General features: G+C 56.8%; 1 protein-coding gene and 1 long non-coding RNA gene across 2 annotated transcripts in view; both read left to right on the top strand.

The window, feature by feature from the left end:
• Nucleotides 1-21,153, top strand: part of LOC123349928 (immunoglobulin superfamily member 1-like) — a 448,190-nt gene that overhangs the window by 224,173 nt on the left and 202,864 nt on the right. The gene's annotated exons all lie outside the window — the stretch shown is intronic.
• Nucleotides 3,928-5,760, top strand: LOC123349935. Its single transcript, XR_006573683.1, has 3 exons — nucleotides 3,928-3,978; nucleotides 5,080-5,198; nucleotides 5,298-5,760. It is a non-coding gene; the product is annotated as an uncharacterized LOC123349935 (long non-coding RNA).

The raw sequence follows: 21,153 nt of genomic DNA, 5'->3' as shown, positions 1-21,153 counted from the left end.
AGGGCTGGGACAGCAGGGTGCTGCAGGGGGTGGGGGGCCCAGGGCTGGGGTGGGGGCAGCCAAATTTTATTTTGCTTGGGGCGGCAAAAAACCTAGAGCCAGCCCTGCATGCAGTAGGGTCCTGAGCTACATCTGGGTGAACCCCCTTCCCCCAAGCCCCATGGGCAGGCAGTGCCAACCCTGGTAGGGGACAGACTTCTACAGAGACCGAATGATGGATGGACTGAATTGGGGCGGGGAGGAGGCGGGGGGGGGGGCTGTGTCTCCCCTGTTTAACGCCTGTCTCTTGTTGAAAGCAGAACGTGAATTTCTCAAACCCACCATCTGGGTGAGCCCCAGCAGGGTGGTGGCGCTCGGGGGAAACGTCACCATCCGCTGTGAGGGTCGGCAACGATCCATGAAGTTCGTTCTACGTAAAGCTGGACACCTGAACCCGCAGGTGCAGACGGTGCCTGATGGGCCCGTGGCTGAATTTCCCATCACCGGTGTCGGCCGGGAAGATGGAGGGAGCTACACCTGCGACTATCGCTCCATAGCGGAACCGAGTCGCTGGTCGTATCTGAGCGACCCCGTCGAGATCATTGTAGGAGGTGGGTGAGGGGCCCAGCTCAACGTCCCAGATCGCAGCCCCACACCCAGCCAGACCCTCATGGGCTCTCTGCAGCAATGGGACGCTTAGAGCCAGGCTCTGCCCTGAGCCCTGAGCCCAGCAGAGGGGACGCCCTGCCGTGGAGTGGGGACGGAGTCACTGGCGGTTCCCCCAGACACGGAGGGGAAGAAGCCACTGGAGATTTGGGACAGAGGAAAGGGGGATCCCTGCCCCCAGGGGGAGCTGCAGAGCAGGGGAGCCTTTCCCAGGCAACACATCAGTTAGGGACTGATCGGCGGAGCTGAACATTATAAACCTCAGTGTATAGTAGAGACTTCCACAGTCCCCTACAAGTCAGTGGTGGTGCTGTGCACAGAACCCAGGAGTCCTGGCCCCCATCCTCCCTGCTCTCTCCACTAGACCCCACTCCCCTCCCAGAGCCAGGGACAGGACCCAGGAGTCCTGGCTCCCAGCAGAGAAGCCAGGGAGTGAATGGACCCTAGAGACTGGCCTGGCCTGTCACCTGCCGGGGAGCAGAGCTCTGGGCCCCAGGCGCTGGGGTTGCTCCGTGTCTCGTGCTGTGAGCCCAGGGCTGAGGGGAAACTCTGGCCCCTCTGGAAAGGGATCCAGGAGCCCGTCCCCAGGGCCGCCGGGTCTGACCCACCACTGAGGCCGTGTGATGAGGACGGGCCCCAGGTGTGAGTGATGGGACCTGTGTCTCATGGCCTGTCTGCTTCCCTCTGCAGAGCTCAGCTACCCCAAACCCAACATCTCCCTGAGCCCCAGCGGGGGGGTCTCACTGGGGGGAGCCGTGACCGTCCAGTGTTGGGGGCATCACCGGAGCATGTGGTTTGTGCTGAATAAAGAGGGATGTCATTTCCCACCTGTGGATTCGGACAGGTTTGAGGGGGTGTTTTCCATCAGCAACGTGAGCCGGGAGGACGGCGGAAGCTACAGCTGCTCCTATCACAGCAGATCGGAGGCGTTCAATGTGTCGTACTCCAGCGACCCCGTGGAGCTGGTGGTGAGAGGTGAGGGGCCCGGCTCAGCGTCCCCGTTCCCAGCCCCACCGCCAGCCAGACCCTCACGGGGTCTCGGTGCCAATGGGACGCTCAGAGCCAGACTCTGCCCTGAGCCCTGACCCCGCAGAGGGGACGCCCGGCCGGGGAGCAGGGACAGAGTCACTGGGGGGTTCCCCAGCCAGGGGGGAGCAGCAGCCCCTGGTAACTCGGGGCAGGGAGGCTACATTAACGGTGCCCTTTGTGCGTAGGAACCGGGAGTCGCTATTTAATCCCGTGATCCCATCGCCTCTGTTCTCCAGGCCGAGCCCCAGGCAGTGCCCCGGCCGGGGATGAATGAGGCAGGGGCTGCAGGAGAAGCAGTGGCTTGATGGACATGTTGCTGGGCTGGGACCCAGGAGATCTGGCCCAGCTCCTGGCACGGCCACAGACTCTGTGTGATGGGAGCAAGCCACAGTTTTCAAAAGTGTCCTTCATTGTGGGGGGCCCTCAATCAGACCAAGCGCCCAAAAACCAAGACGCCCACATTTAGTGGAGACCTCTTCAAACGCTGCCTCAATAGCGCTGCATCCCTTGCATTGGGGGAGCATGTAGGGCCCCCGCCATGGTCAGGGCCCCTTTGTTCCAGGTGGTGCATAAACAGAGTGAGGAGACAGTCCCTGCCCCTGGGAGCTCACTAAGGAAAGTGAATCTGTCTGTGCCTCAGTTTCCCCCTGTAGAATGGGGAAAAAGATGCCTTGCTGCTTCCCAGGGGCTGATTCCCTTTGTGTGTGGGGCTCAGGCCCTGTGGTGCCAGGCTCCAGAAAGCAGCCTCTGAGTTGCCCTGTGCTCAAGGGGGAGGGGGCGGAGGCAGTGAATGAGGCAGGGGCCACACACGGCATATGAGGACCGCAAGAACTAGGGAGCCGTGGCTCAGTGTCTGTGGGGCTGGGAGCCCATCTCGCAGGTCTGGGATTCTGGGTCAGGGGGTGTCACGGAGTCCCCAGGCGATACTCTGGAACTGTTCCCCACAAAGCCAGGCAGGACTTTGGGGAGCCTCCTCTCCCTTGGAGCAGACTGTCTCCAGGGCAAGAAGCTCACACGGCTTCACCTCCTGGGTCTGACCTTGGAGCATTCAGCATCTTCTGCCCCTCCATGCACTTCCCACAGCGAGTCCACCCAGGCGGGGTCCTGGGGAAGCCACCGGGTCCTGCACCCCCACTTCACAGTCAGACGTTACTCTCAGCCAGCCAGTAACACAGAGGTTTATTAGATGACAGGAACACGGTCTAAAGCAGAGCTTGTAGGTACAGAGAACCAGACCCCTCAGCCGGGTCCATCCTGGGGGGCAGTGAGCCAGACCCCCACGTCTGCCCTCACTCCTCGTCCCCAGCCAGCCCCAAACTGCAACCCCCTCCATCCCCTTCCCTCTGGGCTTTGTCTCTTTCCCGGGCCAGGAGGTCACCTGATCTCTTTGTTCTCCCACACCTTTAGCATCCCTTTGCAGAGGGGAAGGGCCTGGGCCATTAGTTGCCATGGAGACAGAGGGTCGGCCATAACTGAGGACCCCACACAGTATTCAGAGGAAACATTAAGAACAGCCCCACTTCGTCACAGGGGGACTCTGGGATCTGGGAGAGAATCTTTACCAGGGGGCCCCTGGATCTGCCCATGGCTGGGGCTGGCCAGGGAATCATAGAAGATGAGGGTTGGAAGAGACGTCAGGAGGTTCTGGTCCAACCCCCTGCTCAAAGAAGAACCAACCCCAACTCAATCATCCCAGCCAGGGCTTTGTCAAGCCGGGCCTTAAAAACCTCTAAGGAAGGAGATTCCACCTCCTCCCTAGGGAACCCATTCCAGTGCTTCACCACCCTCCTAGTGAAAAAGTTTTTCCTAATATCCAACCTAGACCTCCCCCACTGCAACTTGAGCCCATTACTCCTTTTTCTGTCATCAAGCCAAGCTCCATCCTCTCTGGAACCCCCCTTCAGGTAGTTGAAGGAGGCTGTCAAATTCACCCGGCTCTTCTCCTCTGCAGCTGGAGGCCGGGGCTGGGTGGGTGCCTGGGTCTGGCTCTCACAGCCTGTCTCCTGTGCGCAGATCCCAGCTTACCCAGACCCTCCATCGCTCTGAGCCCCACTGGGGTCACCGTCCCAGGGGCAGACGTCACCATCCGGTGTCAGGGGCAGCGCCAGGACGTGAGGTTCTTCCTGCACAAGGCTGGAGACCTGAACCCGCAGCGACACATGGACCCTGCTGGTGCCGGGGCCGAGTTCCGCATCCCCAGCGTGAGCCGGCAGCACGGAGGGAGCTACAGCTGCAGCTACCAGCCCCGGTCAGAGCCCTTCATCTCCTCGCAGCCCAGCGACACCGTGCAGCTGGTGGTAGCAGGTGAGAGGCCTGGCTTGGTGTCCCCACTCCCAGCCCCACACCCAGCTGGGTCGTCAGGGGCTCGGCACTTATGGGACGCTCAGATCCAGGCTCTGTCCTGAACCCTGGGCCCAGCAGAGGGGACGCCTGCCCGGGAAGTCACTGGGGGGTCCCCAAGCCAGGGGGGAGCTGCAGCCGCTGGACATTTGGGGCTGAGGGGGGATCCTGGCCCCCAGACATCTGTCCCCTCTCTGGGGACACACAGAGGAGTCGGGGCCCAGGGACTGCTGCCCCCCCGCCATGAATGACAATGACGATTGAAGCTGAGTTGCGGGGGAGAGGGGCAGCACTGTCTCTGTTTCAGCACCTCCCCGCATCCTGACAGACGCTGGTTCTATTCTCACAGCAGGAAACAACCCAACCCAGCCTGGAGCAGCGCCGGCTCCCACCCACCGAGCAGCGCGGGGCCGTGTACTGGGGCCAGGGGGGGATCACCATTGAACCAGCCCTGGAAGGCTCATGCTGCCCAAGGAGCCGCCCCTGGGGGTTGGGGCTGGGGGTGGGACGGGGGCAGTGACTATTGGTGCATGAGCCCAGACACCAGCGGGAGGGGTAGAGGGTTCCCAGGAGAGGGACAGGATCCGGGGGCCTGGCTCTGGGGCTGGGACCAGCTGGGTGCCTGGGTGGGGCCTGGGACTAGGGTTGCCAAGTGTCCGGTTTTTGACTGGAACATCCAGTTGCAAAGGGACCCTGGCGGGGCAGTTAAAAGTCAGGGCGGCTCCCAGGCAGCAGCCGGCATCTCCCTGCGTCTCCCAGGCGCAGGGTGGCCACAGGGGCCCTGCCCCGAGCGCCGTCTCTGCAGCTCCCCAACCCCCTGCCCAGCCCGGTGAAAATGAGCAAGTGAGTGAGGGTGGGGGAGGGCGAGCGATCGGGGAGTGGAGTGAGTCGGGGGGGGGCTCAGGGCAGGGGCTGTTCGTCCACCTGGGCAACCGCCTTGTGGGGGAAGCTGAGGCCCCAGGGCCGGACCTGCCAGACGGGGGGTTGGGGGCTCCGCTCCCAGGGCAGCACCAGCTGCTGATCTCCCCGTCCGAGTCGCCATGTGACTCTGCCCTTCCCCCCTAGGGCGCCCGGATTTCACCCACACCAACATCACCCGCCTGGCGCTGAGCGCCGCGGTCCTGCTCATCCTGGGGCTGATCCTGGCTGAGTCCTGTTACAGCCGCCCGAGGGAGGTGTCCTAGGTGAGGTGACCCCACCCCTTCTGTGCCCCTTGCTCCCCCCAGGGGCTGGGCTCTGGGCAACACGGGCCCCTCTAACCCGCCATCTCTCTGCGCCCCCAGGAGCCTGCATCCAGCCGTGTGGAGAAGAGAATCTCCCCAGAGACAAGCCGCTTCCCCTCGGGGGCTGAGACGCCAACACAACCTCCCCTGCCCCCAAACACCCCTGCCTTGGAGAATCCCCCCGACTGCTCCCACCCCGACGGTCACACCCCAGGATCGAACCCCGGCCCCCAGCCGAGAGGGTGCTGGGCTGGACTCACTAGACCCCACTGACCTCCCAGAGCCAGGGGGAGAACCCAGGAGTCCTGGCTCGCAGGTGGATGCAATAAACAAGGCAGCTGCTGATGACATGTCCTGCCATCCGGACTAGGGGGTTCAGGCGCAGCGTGGGGTACAAACCGACCCCTAGATGCAGGCGGCTTTTATTTGTGGGGGAGGGAAAGTGGGCAGGAAAGAGTGGACGGGGTCAGGGGCAAGCGTGAGGTGCCGGACGTCAGGCGAGGCCGCCCCTTGGCAGTAGCACCAGCTGCTCTGGTGGGGGGAGCTACCCCAGGACACCACTAGGGGGAGCCCTGGCTCCACGGAGGGGCATCCATCAGCCAACGTATCCCCTGGATATGTACAGCCCCGTGCACCCTGCCTGAGCTGGCGGGGGAGTCACTCCTTGTCCCAGGGAACGGTCCCGGCCAGCTCCTGCAGCCGCTCTCGGTAAACCTGGGCAAAGCGCTTGCTCTGCGCCGTGGTGAAATGGTCCTTCCAGTCACTGACGACCCCTGCGAAGCAGAGACACTGGGTGGGACAGTGATTCTGTGTGGCGGGGGCACCCCCTGGTGGGAGAGGTGGGGTTGGGGAAGTGGGAAGCCCCCCCACTACACAGCCAGTGCTCCCACCCCGCTCCCCACAGTCCCCCCCACTGGGAGAGTATTTCCATAACAGCCGTGCCATGTGCCAAAAGGTGGGATTAGGGTATAGGGCGCTGGTTTGGGTGATCAGGACTCTTGGGGTCTATCTCTGGCTCCAGGCGCGAGGAACAAAGCCCTTTTCTCACCGCCTGAGGGTTGGGTGCCTCCCTGTGCTTTGACTCCAGGCTGGGTCTGTCTACACTGCAACAAAAGCCCAGGGTTAGTTGAAATGGAGTGACCCGCCCCCAGCTTGAGTGTCTACACTCCTTCCTAATCCTGGGTTGAACCCAGGCATCCTAGCACCCTCCTGTAACACGAGACTGTGTCAAGCCAGGACCCTGGTTTCAAGCCTGATTGCTCGGCTGTGTATATGCAGCCCCCCGGCCCGGGGGATTGTGGGCTACATTTGGAGAACTTCTGGAGCACAAGGCTGGCGGGGCTGCGTCTACATTGCAGAGCAATACGGCTTGAACCCTGGGAGTCCGGCTTGACTCATGCTGGGACCCTGCACTCCAGTGGGGGCTGCTGGGTCTCAGCCCCGGGGGAGTGCGACGGGTGTGTAGATGGGGGGGGGGGGTAGATGTGTGCCTGGGCTCAAGCCCTGGGCTTGCATTGCCGTGAAGACACAGCAGCTGAGTTCACCGGTGCTTCCTGCCGTTGCGTGTGGATGGTTCAGTGTCAGGCCCTCTGGTGTCCCTCTGGATCTGGGTCGGATTCAATCAGTTACCTAGGGCCCAGACAGCCTGGTGCCACCCGCACCTCCGGGCCCGCGCTGCCCCCGAGAGCAGCTGTAACCCTAGTCCTCCCCCAACCCCGGTAGCCAGGCGAAGGACAGAGGGAAAGTGAGGCACGCTGAGACTTCATAATATTACAGGGCACTGCCCCTTGGTCACACATGGGGAGACATCCCCGTCCTGCTGTGCGAGGTGGCTCTGCAGCGTGTGGAAATAGGGCAGTGCCCCTTTAAACAGGGGGTGAGCCCTCAGTGGGCGCTCACCGGGTTCTGGGTTGTACTAGGGGCCCCAAAGCAGACAGAGCAGCTGGGCGCGTGAAGCCAGGCCGGGCCTGGGGGTGTAGCTGGTGAACGGGGGTAGGTGGTGCCTGTCTGGGGGGACTGCGGAAGGGGCAGAAGAAGGGGGCAGCCAGAGCTGCCCAAAGGGAGGGGCGGCTGATGAGTTTTGGGGCAAGTGGGGCATTTCCCCTGGCTCCCAGCAGCACCCGCAGCTCCCTCCACGCTGCCCCAGGGCATGCAGCCCTCCCCCCACCCCGGGCCTCTGAGGCCATGGCGCCCCCGCTTCCTTCCCCCCCGCACCCGCACAGGACCTGTTGGGCAGCGTGGGGAGGATCTGCCCTTTCCTGGGCAAGGATTTAGCCGCTGAAGCCCTGGCCTGCGTGGCGGAGACGCCTCCTTCCGGGCCACGAGGCAGAACCCGCCGGCCGCCTACAGCCTGGTGCCCGGGGACTTCATGGCCCACGCAAGGGCCTTTCCCTGAGGAAAGCTGGGCACACGAGGGGTCCCGTCCCCCTGCGTCTGCCCCTGCCCCACTGCACCTGCCCCCCACCCGCCCTGGCCCCCTCTGGGCGGGTTCTAGCCAGGCCGCGCCGCCCCAGACGCAGCAGCGGGACCCCCCTGCCGCTGTGCCCCCCACACCAGCCCCTCCCGCCAACGGGCGCCCACTGAGTTTCCTGTGTTGTGTTTAACTCTCAATAAACCTCCTGTTTTACGCTGGCTGAGAGTCGCTCCGGGCTAGAGACCAGGGGGGCATTATTCCCTCTGGGAGTGGAGGCCCCGGGGGTCCCTAGGGTGTCCCATGGCAAGAGACAGACGTGCTAAGGCTCCGAGAGGTGCGGCTCCAGGAGGTGGAGGGGCCTGAGCCCAAGACAGAATGGACCCCCGAGAAGGGCTGTCGCACTGAAGGGGGGTCCCCCCATGGACCGCACGGGCCAAAAGTGGCACAACCTGGGAGTCTGTGACAGAACCCCCCCATGGTCACAGGGCAGAGTCACACTGAAACACTCAGGAGGGGGGAACCCAGGCACCCCTAATCACGGGGGGCAGCTTCCATTTCCCCCCCCCGGCCCCTCAGGCCCTGGCCTACCATGTTCCCTCATGTTCTCCCACCCCCAATATTCCCCTGCCCCTCCCAGCCCAGGTAGGCGCCATTTCCCAGAGGGCAGCCTGGCGCCATGCCCATTGGGGACACTGGGCAATGGCGACCATCTTAACTGAGGGCAGGAGGGATGGGCCTTTGAGGGGAAACGGGGCAGAGGACGGGAGTATGAGGTGGGATTGGCCATGGTGGGGGAGGATGTGAGGGGGGCAGGCTGAGGGGGAGTGAGGAGGGATGGGCCATGATGGGGGCAGGGTCCCTCGGGGGGACTTGAATGGGGATAGACCAGGGGGCAGGATGGGAGATGGGGGGGCAGGCAGAGGTGGGGGGTGTTAGTTGTGGGAGACAGGCCGGGGGTGGGGAATGACTCTCCTATGTAGCAAATCTGCTGCTTGTCACCCTCCTGCTCTGTGGTGTTACCAGCGCAGTGTCAGAGCAAAGGACAGGTGATGGTGAGACCATCACGCCTGGGTCCTGGCTCCCAGCCCCCTGCTCTAACCACTAGACCCCACTCCCCTCCTGGAGCCGGGAATGGAGCCCCCTGACCCCCAGCTTTCTGCTGCCCTCTAGCCAATGGCGTATAAACAAAGCCTGTGTCACGTCCCTCTCTAGGGGCCTGGCCACATAACCCCTGACAGTGTCTCCTCCAGCTCGGGGGCAGGGTCTCTGCGGGGGCATTAGAAGGTCCCTGGGTCTCTCCCAGCTGGTGACCTGTTGGGGACCCGGGATGGAATTTCTCTTTCTCTGATTTTCTTTTGAACCTGGTTGATTTAATTCACACGCTAAACCTGCCCAGGTCGGCGGGTAGCGATCGACTTCTCGGAGTTCGATATATCGCGTCTCATCTAGACGCGATATATCGAACTCCGAACGCGCTCCCGTCGACTCCAGAACTCCACCACTGTGAACGGCGGTGGCGGAGTCGACGGGGGAGCCACGGACTTCGATCTCACACCGTCAAGACAGGTAAGTAGTTCGAACTAAGGTAGTTCGAGTTCAACTACGCTATTCGCGAAGCTGAACTTGCGTACCTTAGTTCGACCCCCCCCCCCCCCCCAGTGTAGACCAGGCCTGAGAAAAGCCCCTTAGAACCAAGCGTTACAGTGTAAACCTGTCATCACCGCTCAGCTATGGCTCAAGGGGCAGCAAACCCAGGCGTCCCCCTTCGCACCCGCTCCTCACTCGGTGCCACGGCTCGTGTCACAGGTGGGCAGGTTGGCAGGCTGAGCGGGAAGGCTGCAGAGTGAAACCCTCCAGCACCAGGAAATGCCACAGTTAAGTTTCCTTAGCATGGAAATGCAGTAGAACCTGAGAGTTACAAACACCTCAGGACTGGAGGTTCTTCATAACTCTGAAATATTCGCTACGCTGAACAAAATGTCATTTTTGGTCTTTCACAAGTTTACAACTGAGCATCGACTTCATACAACTGAACATGGACTTGGCACAGCTTCCAAACGTCACTATGCCGAAGAAAAATGCTGCTTTTAACCATCTAAATTGAAATGTAACAAGCACAGAAACAGTTTCCCCTTGTCAAATCTTTCTTTGTAAACTTCCCATTTATGTGTTTAGCACTTTATTTTAACACAGAACTGTTCTGTATTGGGTGTGTTTTTTTAAGTTATCTCTGCTGCCGTCTGATCGCTCACTTCCAGTTCCAAGTGAGGGGTGTGGTTGGTTGGTCAGTTTGTAACTCTGAGGTTCTACTGTAGCGGTCAGTGGAAGATTGAAGACAAGACCCTGTGGTCTCCTGGCTCCCAGCCCGATGCACCTTTCCCAATGCTGAGGGTGATCTCTCCCCACAGAGACATAGAGAAGCTGGGAGCTGCAAGATGCTTGGCCAGGCTGATGGGCCCAGGGTTTCCTGGGTTTTGCAGGGACCTCTGCTTGCTTTGGCTGCCCTAGATTTCACCTGCAGATTAGAGACAACATGTGATGGACACAGGAAGAGACAAGACATGTCGACTTCCTGTAGCTGGAGCCACCGGCTGAGTTCCTCATTTGGCATCTGCTCTCATCATCTTCTTCCTCAGAGACTCAGATAAAGCTAGGGCATGTGCCCTGCGGGGGAGAGAATCTGAGACCAGGGCGTGTGCCCATGCGGGTGGGGGATCTGAGTCCAGGGTGTAGGATCTAGTTCCTCTAAGATCTGGTCCCTAATGCGCCGTCGCCTCTCCAGGGTGCTGACTGGCAGGTGGAGCGGGGTGTCCAGGCATGAGTATCTCTGGGGCTGGAGACATTTTATTATTAAGGGTGGGGAGGAGCTGACCCCAGAACATTCCCATCAAAAATCAGTTCAACTTCCTTGTATTGACCATGGAGGACTGAGACCAGAACTCCATCCTGCACCCAGTGCAGTCAGGAGTGACTCTGGATTGACCCTGGGCACTGCTGAGATCAGAACCTGGCCCTTCCCCTAGTGCAGTCAGGGGTGACTCCGGATTGACCCCGGGGGGCTGAGATCAGAATCCAGCCCACATGTTCCCTATAGATGCAGTGCGGTGTCTGTTACCCCTGGTGCTGTCCCTGGGTCTGGGTGCTGAGGGCAGGTTACAGACACATGGGCAGGGTTTGTGTCTCCCCATCTCACCCCTGTTTGTGTGTGAACACAGAGCTCCCTGAGCCCGGACCCTCCATCTCCATCAGCCCCAGCGGGATGATCACCTTGGTGTGAGCTGTCACCTTCCGCCATCAGTGTCAATGCAAGGACAGGAGGTTATTTCTGTATAAAGGTGGAATCTGTATCATTTTGTAGTTGGAGTTAAGAGTATTGGCTCTGTACTGTCTGTATTTCAAACTTGTGCTGTGCTTCTGGGAGACACCCCAGACCAGTTGGTTTTAGCTCTGCCTAGCCTGCTGGATGGCCCATTTAGGACCATCAGCTACACAACTGACCCATTGAGAGGAGGCAGATACGCCTTGTATCTCAGCAAAGTGCAGGGACTGGCCCATGTGACTCCAGACTCCATTTTTCTGTAAAGCCTATAAAAGGCTGATGCCTCATCTCCATCTTGTCTTCAATCCTGCTTCTTACCTCTGGAGGGACTTTGCTACAAACTGAAGCTCTGAACAAAGGACTGAATGACCCATCCCAGCGGGGGATGTTCCAGAGACTTGATTTGAACCTGCAGTTTATTCCATCACTGCTAGAAGCCTGAACTAAGAACTTTGCCACGACTGTGGGCTTGGCTACACTTGCAGATGTGCAGCGCTGGGAGTTACAGCTGTGTTCGTACAGCTGTGTAGGGAAAGCGCTGGTGTGTGGCCACACTGACAGCTACCAGCGCTGCAGTGTGGCCACATTTGCAGCATTTGCAGCGCTGTTGGGAGTGGTGCATTGTGGGCAGCTGTCCCACAGAGCACCTCGTCCCATTTTGGCGCCGTGGATTGTGGGAAGGGGACGGAAGGGTGCGGGTCATTCCGCTTCCTGTCCCAACGCCCCGTGATGCATCGCTTCACATCCCAGCAGTCACAGTTTTTCCGTCCACATTTGTTGCCATTGTGAGTCTCTGTGCAGTGCGATTTCTGTGGGAAATGGAGCCCGAGCTGCTGAGGACTTTGCTGATGAATGTCGCCAGCACATCACGTTTGGCAGTTGAGCTATTCCTTCAGCTCCAAAGTGACAGTGAGGAGTCCAATGATGATATCGAGTCGCCTGATGCGTGTGACACTAAATTGCTTGTGGCATTCACGGAAATGCTCAGCACCGTGGAACGCCGCTTTTGGGCTCGGGAAACAAGCACTGAGTGGTGGAATCACATCGTCATGGAAGTCTGGGATGACGAGCAGTGGCTGCAGAACTTTCGGATGAGAAAAGCCACTTTCATGGGACTGTGTGCTGAGCTCGCCCCCACCCTGCGGCGCAAGGACACGAGATTGAGAGCTGCCCTGCCGATGGAGAAGCGGGTGGCTATTGCAATCTGGAAGCTGGCAACTCCAGACAGCTACCGGTCGGTCAGGAACCAGTTTGGAGTGGGAAAGTCGGCCGTTGGAATTGTTTTGATGCAAGTTTGCAGGGCCATTAATCACATCCTGCTAAGAAGAACCATGACTCTGGGGAACGTGCAGGACATTGTGGATGGCTTTGCACAAATGGGTTTCCCTAACTGTGGAGGGGCGATAGATGGGACGCATATTCCTATTCTGGCACCCCCCCCCCCACCTAGCATCCAAGTACGTTAATCAGAAGGGGTATTTCTCTATGGTTCTCCAGGTGCTTGTGGATCACCGTGGGTGTTTCATTGACATTAAACCAGGATGGCCTGGAAAGGTGCATGATGCACGCATCTTTCGGAACAGTGGCCTGTTCCGGAAGATGCAGGCAGGGACTTTTTTCCCAGACAGGAAGATCACAGTAGGGGACGTCGAAATGCCCATTGTGATCCTTGGAGACCCCGCTTACCCGTTACTGCCTTGGCTCATGAAACCCTATACAGGGAAGCTTGACAGGAGCAAGGACCGATTCAACTACAGGCTGAGTCGGTGCCGAATGACTGTGGAGTGTGCTTTTGGCTGTTTAAAAGGGCGCTGGAGATCTCTGTATGGGAAGCTAGACTTGGAGGAAAGCAGCATCCCTGCGGTTATATCCGCGTGCTGTACCCTCCATAATATTTGTGAAGGGAAGGGTGAAACATTCAGTCAGGCATGGACCACCGAGGTTCAGCGCCTGGAGACTGAATTTGCACAGCCAGAGAGCAGGGCTACTAGAGAGGCCCAGCACAGGGCTACAAGGATTAGGGATGCCTTGAGGGTGGAATTTGAGGCTGAAAACCAACAGTAATGTTTGTTGCCTTGCACGGGAGTGAAGTGCAGTGGTTACAATGTTAGTAGGAATCTGTTTTTCCTAAAATGATTTGCAGTGCCTGTTTCTTTACTGGGCTACGGTATCTTTCACTTTCTGCAATAATAAAGACTGTTTTCAAAGCCAAGAATTCTTTTATTGAAAAGAAAATAACTTTCTTGACAGACACACAACATTTTGGGAACCTAAAAGGGCAGGGGGGTGGGTTGGTGAACTGTACAGTCACAGGTTTGAATATGTCCTGTCTGGAGTGCTGTGCAATGACTGCTGCACTTCAGGGTGCATATACTGCATGGTGATGGGGGTTGAGTGCAGAGGGTAAGGGGCGTAGTTCTCAGGGCTGGTTGGTGAACGTACAGGTGTTGGAGGCAGCTGGTGGAGGTAAGAACCTGGATGCTGGGGAAGGGGGGTTGGAGCTGACATTGGGGCACAAGGGAAAGAGCTTTGGGCCGGCGGGGGGGAGAGGGCGGCACGGTATTGCTCTGCCTGCATGGCTATGAGTGACTGGATAGAGTCCGCTTGGCGCGCCAGGATGCTGATCAGCTGCTTTGTGCTTTTCCTCCTGGCCGCTGCGTTTCTCTGGCGGATCCTGCTTTCCCTTTCCCTCCAGTCCTGCAGGTTTTTACTCTCTCTGGCAGAGTGATCCATAACTGCTTTCAGCATGTCTTCCTTGGTTTTTCGCGGCTTCTTCCTGAGGTTTTGTACCCTCTGAGCAGTCGAGGAGACGGGCAGTCCAGCAGTCAAGGACACTTTTCAAAAGGCAAAAATGGCAACAGTTAACAGGGGTAGCATTGTTCATAGTCTCATCCAGACAGTAATTCCCACACAGTGAAGGAGTTTACAGTCTTCACTTTAGCATACTTTTCCCATACCAAACAGAGCACACAGAACCCAACAGGAGCCACGAAATGGTGAGTAAGGGGGACTGATTGCTTCAGGGCTGTGCAGGGGTTTCAGTGCATTGGGGACAGCAAACAGCTACAGGGGGCATCTGCACTGAACAGTCTCCCAACATTTTCCACAGGAGTTACTCCTGGAAGATATCTTGCTGCTGCGGGTCACCAAGGAAGAGCGGGAAGGTCTTCTACAGCAATGCGGATTCTGCCCTGGCCCCTATGCAGCTTGCCTGTGTGCAGCAATGGTCCCCGCACCCCTCGTGGCACAGTGGCACGGACGTGTTAGCCTGACTGGGACAAGGACCACAGTGGCTCTCCCTATAAACTTGCGCAAGCGCATTGCCCACGCTCTGGCTGAAACTTTTGAAGAGATTACCGAGGCCGATTACCGTGACGTGATAGACCACATCAATGGGCTATTCCACATCTAGGCACGCATGCTTGCAGCCCTAACCCCCGCTCCTCTCCCGAAACATTTCCATCCTGAAAATAGAAGCTGCTTATCGGTAACCCGCTCCTCTGCTTGTCCTTCACCAAGTACCGGCTGTTGCGATTGGCTACCTTCCTCCTGGCTTGAGAAGAGCTCCTGGCTGCATGCCTCCAGGGACTCCGGGGTGTCTCCCCCCACCCCAGTACCCTCACTCTCGGTTTCCTCCCCCCCTCCTCCTCCTCCTCCTTCTCCTCTCCCTCCCTCTCCCCACCCCCGCTCAGACGTGTCCATTGTGGTCCTCGGATTGGTGGTGGGGTCACCCCCAAGTATCGCATCCAGCTCATTGTAAAAATGGCAGGTTGTGGGGTCAGCGCCGGAGCAGCGGTTTCCCTCGCGGGCTTTGCAATAGGCACTCCGCAGCTCCTTCACTTTAACCCTGCACTGCAGCGCGTCCAAGTCATGGCCCCTTTCCAGCATGGCCTTTGATACCTACGGCTGGAGCACAGCTGGGACTGCACAGCTTCCTGCCCCCAAACACTGATGAGATCCAGCAACTCGCCATTGCTCCATGCTGGGGCTCGTTTGGCGCGTGGAGGCATGGTCACCTGGAAAGATTCACTGATTGCGCTCCACACCTGGCTGAGCAAACAGGAAGGGGATTTTTAAAATTCCCGGGGCATTTAAAGGGTGGGTCACCTGAGGCCAGGGCAGTAGAGTCTGAACTGATGAGCAGAGTGGCTGAACAGGCATTCTGGGATACCTCCGAATACTCTGGAGGCCAATTACAGCGCTTTTGGTGGCCACACTTGCGGAGCAGCGCTGCATCACCAGCGCTGCAAGAGTTATACCCGAGGCAGAGAAGGAGTACAGCCAGCACTGCAGCCAGGGAGATGCAGCGCTGTATGCGCCTTGCAAGTGTGGACGGTGACTAAGTTGCAGCGCTGTAAACCCACCACCAGCGCTGCAACTCTCCAGTGTAGCCAAGCCCTGAGGCTACTTCAAATTAAACCAGTACACAGCCAATATTCATAACTTTGAATACAAAAATGACACATGCATATGAATGGAAACAAAGAATCCTGTGGCACCTTATAGACTAACAGACGTTCTGCAGCATGAGCTTTCGTGGGTGAATACCCACTTCTTCAGATGCAAGACTTGCATCTGAAGAAGTGGGTATTCACCCACGAAAGCTCATGCTGCAGAACGTCTGTTAGTCTATAAGGTGCCACAGGATTCTTTGTTGCTTTTACAGATCCAGACTAACACGGCTACCCCTCTGATACATGCATATGAATATAATCAGTGGATCATAACCATTGCAGAGATATGTTACATGGCGAATGTAGCATAAAACATATTCCAGTTATGTCATATTTACATTCATAAGCATATTTCCATAAAACACTATGGGGTGCAACGTCACACATCTCTCTTTGAAATGTACTGTGAATGGTGAAGGAAAAAGCAAATGGCCTTATGTAAATTCGTACAGCTAAGTACCAGTGATGGACCTCCTTCAAAGTCATCCTAATTACCTTTTGTTCCGTGAGGAAATCCCAGCTTGTCAAAGAGGACATGAAATTGTATAAAAGATCCTTGCGTCCTGATTCTGTCATCTCAGATCTGCTTAGATTTCATCAGGGGAAGTTTGAGTCTGAAGACTGAGGTCCCAGTTATGCTGGTACGTCTTGAATATGAAATTTGGAACCATCCTCTCTCTCTTTTATTTTTTAACAGATTTTAGTTTAGTTAATAAGAATTGGCTGTAGCGTGTATTTGGGTAAGATCTGGAATATTCAGTAACATGGGAGGTAAAGTGTCCGATCCCTTGGGATTGGTAGAAACTTTTCTTTTATACGATGAAATAAGATTTACAGAAATTTTCACCCTATTTGACGTGGGTACCTGGATGGAGGCCTGAGGCTGGATCACTTTAAGGGAACTGTGTTGTGTGGACTTCTGAGTAACCAGTGAGGTAATAAAGAAGCTGTTTTATGCTGTCTTGGTGAATCTAAATATTGGAATATCCACCATTCTTTGCAGTTCACCCTAATTGTGTGACCATAGCTGGCTCCCCTCCAGGACCCCGGTCACAAGTACATACAAAATGGCCGCCCAGCACCTTCAGGTGCAGTGACAGGAAGAGAGAAATTGCCAGAGAGGGAAGGGACTGTGCATACACCAGAAAGCAGCGGAGGGATGATTGTCAGTTAAGAAGCCAACCCGTGGCCTGTAGCAATAGGTGTAGTTATATGAGCTGGAATTCAGAACAGCAAACAATGATATCACAGGAAGATGGTTCAATCAAGATATAACAAAGAATCCTAAAACATTGTCCTCCGAACTCAGGGGGTACCGAGGCTGAAAACAGAAACCGCAACGGGAACGGAGAGCGGTGGGTTCTGGCCTAGTGCCTTGTACGTTCTAACTCCAGCTCCTGGTGCTCCATGGATGTAAATTGTTGCCCATGAAGTGGGTTTAATTCAGCCAATGGTAGTTACTGTTCAGGCAGCTCGGCAATACAGTAAGTCCTCCTTTAATGTTGTCCCAGTTAACGTTGTTTCCTTGTTAAGCTGTTACGTTGCTGATTGTTAGGCCTGAATAAAGATGTAGCACAAAACCAGTTATGCCAACCTGACTGAAGTCAGGCTAACAGAGGTTTCTGGGTAATCCCAGAGTGGAAAAATACTGAGAAGCAGCATTGTCTCACAAAGCCCTGGGAAAGAGTGAGATAAGTGAGGGGCTGGTACCAGCTGTGTTATGTTAGGAACAGTGTTTGAAGAACTGTAAGAAACACTATCCCACAGTTCTGACTCTAACTCCCCGGTTTAGCTTTCGGTGTGTTTAACTCCCTTACATTCCTAACTTTTGGCGCTTGTTAAGATATTAACAATTCAATATTGTAGAGACTAGGCATGCGTATATATTAAAAGGTGTCTAATTTCTAGTTGTTAGACAAAGGGGGTGGGTTGTTCAAGTGAATGATCTATGACGTAATAAAACTGTCTATATAGGCTAATACTAAGCTGTAAAGGGGGGGCTGGTTCTCCCTGGAGCCGAGCTGCTCTCTATTGATGCGTGCACTTGTCAATAAAGAGCTTTTGATCGGACCTTGCTGGTGTTGCCTGTCTCTCTGCGGTCAGACAAGGAACTTTGCTGTTGGGGTTCGAGTCCCTGACATGATCAATTGGAGAAAATGCTCGTTTAACGTTGTGCCAGGCTCCCTTATAACGTTGTTTGGCATCTGCCTGCTTTGTCCACTGCTTGCAGGAAGAGCAGCCCGTTGGAGCGAGCTGGTGGGGGCTTGGAACCTGAGTGGGTCGGCAGCCCCCCTATCAGCTCCCCTAAGTTCAGGTATCCCTTCCCCCGCTGCCATGTGCTGCTCCTGCCCTCTGCCTTGGAGATGCTCCTGGAAGCCTCCTGCTTGCTGTGCGGGGGGGGGAGGGGAGAAGGGTGCTAATTAGGTCTGCCCAGAGTGGGGGGCAAGTGGGACAATTTGCCCCAGGCCCCTCAGGGGCCCCGCGAGCCCTGGCCCGGCGGCGCTCCACGTCTTCAGCGGCATTTCGGCAGCGGGGGGCCCGTCAGTGCTGCCGAAGACGCGGAGCGACTGAAGGGCCCCCTCCTGCCAAAATGCTGCCGAAGACCCAGACCACCACCAGGTGAGTACAAGCACCACAGCTCCCCTGCTTTGCCCCAGGCCCCCTGAATCCTCTGGGCGGCCCTGGTGCTAATGTCAGGGTGTCCCCTTCCCCCCACTCCTGTACCCCATTTCCACAGAGTAGAGCGGGGACACGACAGGGCTCAGGACAGAGGGAGTTTGCTGGCAGCAGCTGCTGTCTCAACTTGCTGATCTACTTAAAAAGGCAATGTACTTAAAGGGGCAAAGCGCATCTCTCTCTCACACACAGGGTGTGTATCTCTGTCTCTCTCTCTCTCACACACACACACACACAGACAGACACACACATGCACAGATAATGTGTGTCTCTATCTCTCTCTCCCATGCTGTGTCTCCTCCCTCCATTCCTGCTTCTTAATAGAGTGTGAGGTTACATTAACAACAACGTGTTAACCCTTGAGGGCTCAGCCGAGTGCTAGTTCATCATTTAGCAGTAAGGCTCCCTGGGAAACAGCCCACCCTCTTCCACCCTCTGACTCCACCACCTCAACCAAACTTCATAACCATCTTTGCTGTGTACAGTATTCAATTTTTTTAAAGTGTGTGTGTGTGTGTGTGTGTGTGTGTGTGTGTGTGTGTGTGTGTGTGTGTGTGTGTGTGTGTGTGTGTTTAAAAATATATAGACATTTGTCTGGCGAAAAAAAATTCCCTGGAACCTAACCCACTCTATTCACATTAATTCTTATGGGGAAATTAGATTCACTTAATATTGTTTTGCTTCAAGCAGCATTTTTCAGGAACAGAACTACCATGTTAAGCAAGAAGTTACCGTACAATCTGAGAAGACATTAATGTTGAACAGATCAAGACTTTTAACATGATGTCTCACAAGGCAACTTTGTACCCAACCGATCATCATTCTAGCATAGTGGTGAATACGGGGGCTCCACGGTGCTTTTTTGAGGTACAGATTGTCACCATGTGGTATCACCCTGGGGCCGCCAGGGCCTGGGTAGGAGGCCTGGGACGGGTGAGGAACTGGCTGTGAACTTCCTTTCCCGTGCAGAGGCAGCTGTTTGTGGTGTCCCCGTGCTCACAGGACGGGGTGACTCGTTTCTTTTAACCTTCCCCATTTTTACTTATTTTTTTATAAGTTGCTGTTTGATAAATTGTACGTGCTCTGAACTCTGTGTACTGATCAGTGGGTCTGGGAAACATTTGGTGAAAAGAGAGTGCCCCACAGTGGGGATACCCCAGCCCCTGTCCTAAGTGACCACGATGAGACTGGGGGTCGATCCCCCAGGGATCCGGGACCCAGCCTTGTCGGGGTTACCAGGACTCTGCCGCACGGGAGGGAGGAAGGGGAGCCCTCGAGGTCAGGCAGGCCTCTGGGTAAAGGGAGTGGGAGCGAGGACTCAGATCCTTTCACTAGCCAATCCCACCGGGGCGGGTATGAGCCAGGAAAGTTCCCCACAATAGCAAGACCCTTCCCCCACTTACACTAGGGGTCAGCGGCCGCCCTGTCCGTCCATCCGGAGAGTGAAATGAACCAGTTTCTCCCCAAAGCCTGTATTAATTTTACCGACATGGGTCATCAGCCGGGCTTGAACCCAGAATGAAAAGGGGATGGAATTTTCATGGAAATCGTGGTCAGTGGAAGATTGAAGACCAGACCCTGTGGCCGCCTGGCTCTCAGCCTGATTCACCTTCCACAGGGCAGCAGGGTACATTGAGGGTGACCTGTCTCCCCTCTCCACAGAGACACAGACAAGCTGTGAGCTGCATGATGCTTGGCCAGGCTGACGGGCCCTGGGCTTCTTGAGTTTTGCAAAGCCCTCTGCTTATTTTGATTGCAGTAGATTGTGCCTGCAGATTAGAGACAGCCTGTGATGGACGCAGGAAGAGACGAGACATTGTGGACTTCCTGTAGCTGGAGCCACCAGCTGAGTTCCTCATCTGGGGCTCAGTGGAGCTGGGCACCAGGGGGTGTTGGTGGCAGCGCAGAGGGGCCCCTTGCTGCCCCCATCATGACATCTGCTCTCACCATCCTCCTCCTCGGTGAGTATCGGAGAGACAGCCAGGACTTGTGTCCATAATGGGGGGGCAGGCCAAGATCTGAGACCAGGACATGTGTCCATGGGGGGGATCTGAGTCCAGGGTGCGTGTCCGGGGGCGGCGGGCAGGATGTGAGATTAGGGCATGTGCCCATGGGGTGTGGGTGGGAATCTGAGACCAGGGCGTAGGATCCAGTTGCTCTGGGATCTGGTCCCTAATGACCCGTCTCCTTTCCAGGCTGCTGGCTGGCCGGGCGGAGCCGGGTGTCAGGACGTGAGTATCTGTGGGGCAGGGGGAACTTTCATGTGGAGGGCAGGGAGGTGGGGGGAAGCGATTTCCAGCCTATTCACACCCGAACCTGCAGGCTCCACAGCAGCCTCCTGGGCAGGGGCTTAGCACCCTCTTCGCCCCCCACCCCCTCGCCCTGGGTCCTGCCCCCAGGGAGCGTGGGGCTGCTCCGTCCCCTGGCACCCTCCCCTGCTGAGCTCCCTCTCTGGCTGGGCTCACTGAGGCCCCTGCAGGCACGTTCCCCGGGCCCTGGGGCACAATACAGCCTTAGGGCTTAACCCCTTCCTGCCCCTGCTGTAGCTGGGGGACAGGAGGCGGCTGGGTTATGTGGGTGGCCAGCAGCAGCCTGGGGGCGTTCGCTGCCTTTCCACACTGTGTGGGCAGGAAGGGAAAAGCTGCTTCCAGCCATGGGGGAGAGGGGGAGAGATGAGCTCTGCAAAAACACCTCCTTGGTGGCTGGAAGCAGCTCCCGTCCCTTCCCTCCCGCACAGGCTGAAAGGCTGCTGCTGGCCACACTCAGTTCAGTCACTCACCCCCCTGTGTGAGAGAGGGGTACAGGGTTGTGTGTGTGTCTGTCACCCCTTCCCATGTGAACCCTAAAGCCTTAAAGATAAGAAGGTCAATCAAAAGAATCCAGCTACCCAACATTTCTTTTCAACAGGGGCTCAGTCATTGTGATGTTAATCTGAATGTTTGTGCAGCGTAGTTCTCATTGATTGTCGTTGAACTTGCTTGAATACGAGTAATTTTACCAGGTGTCTCATATTCAGCATAGGAAAATATGCTCACCCTACTGGTGGGCTGAGAT

This window comes from Mauremys mutica, chromosome 15 (assembly GCF_020497125.1).
Source record: "Mauremys mutica isolate MM-2020 ecotype Southern chromosome 15, ASM2049712v1, whole genome shotgun sequence".
Taxonomy (NCBI): domain Eukaryota; kingdom Metazoa; phylum Chordata; order Testudines; family Geoemydidae; genus Mauremys; species Mauremys mutica.
This window is presented reverse-complemented; position numbering and strand designations above follow the sequence as displayed.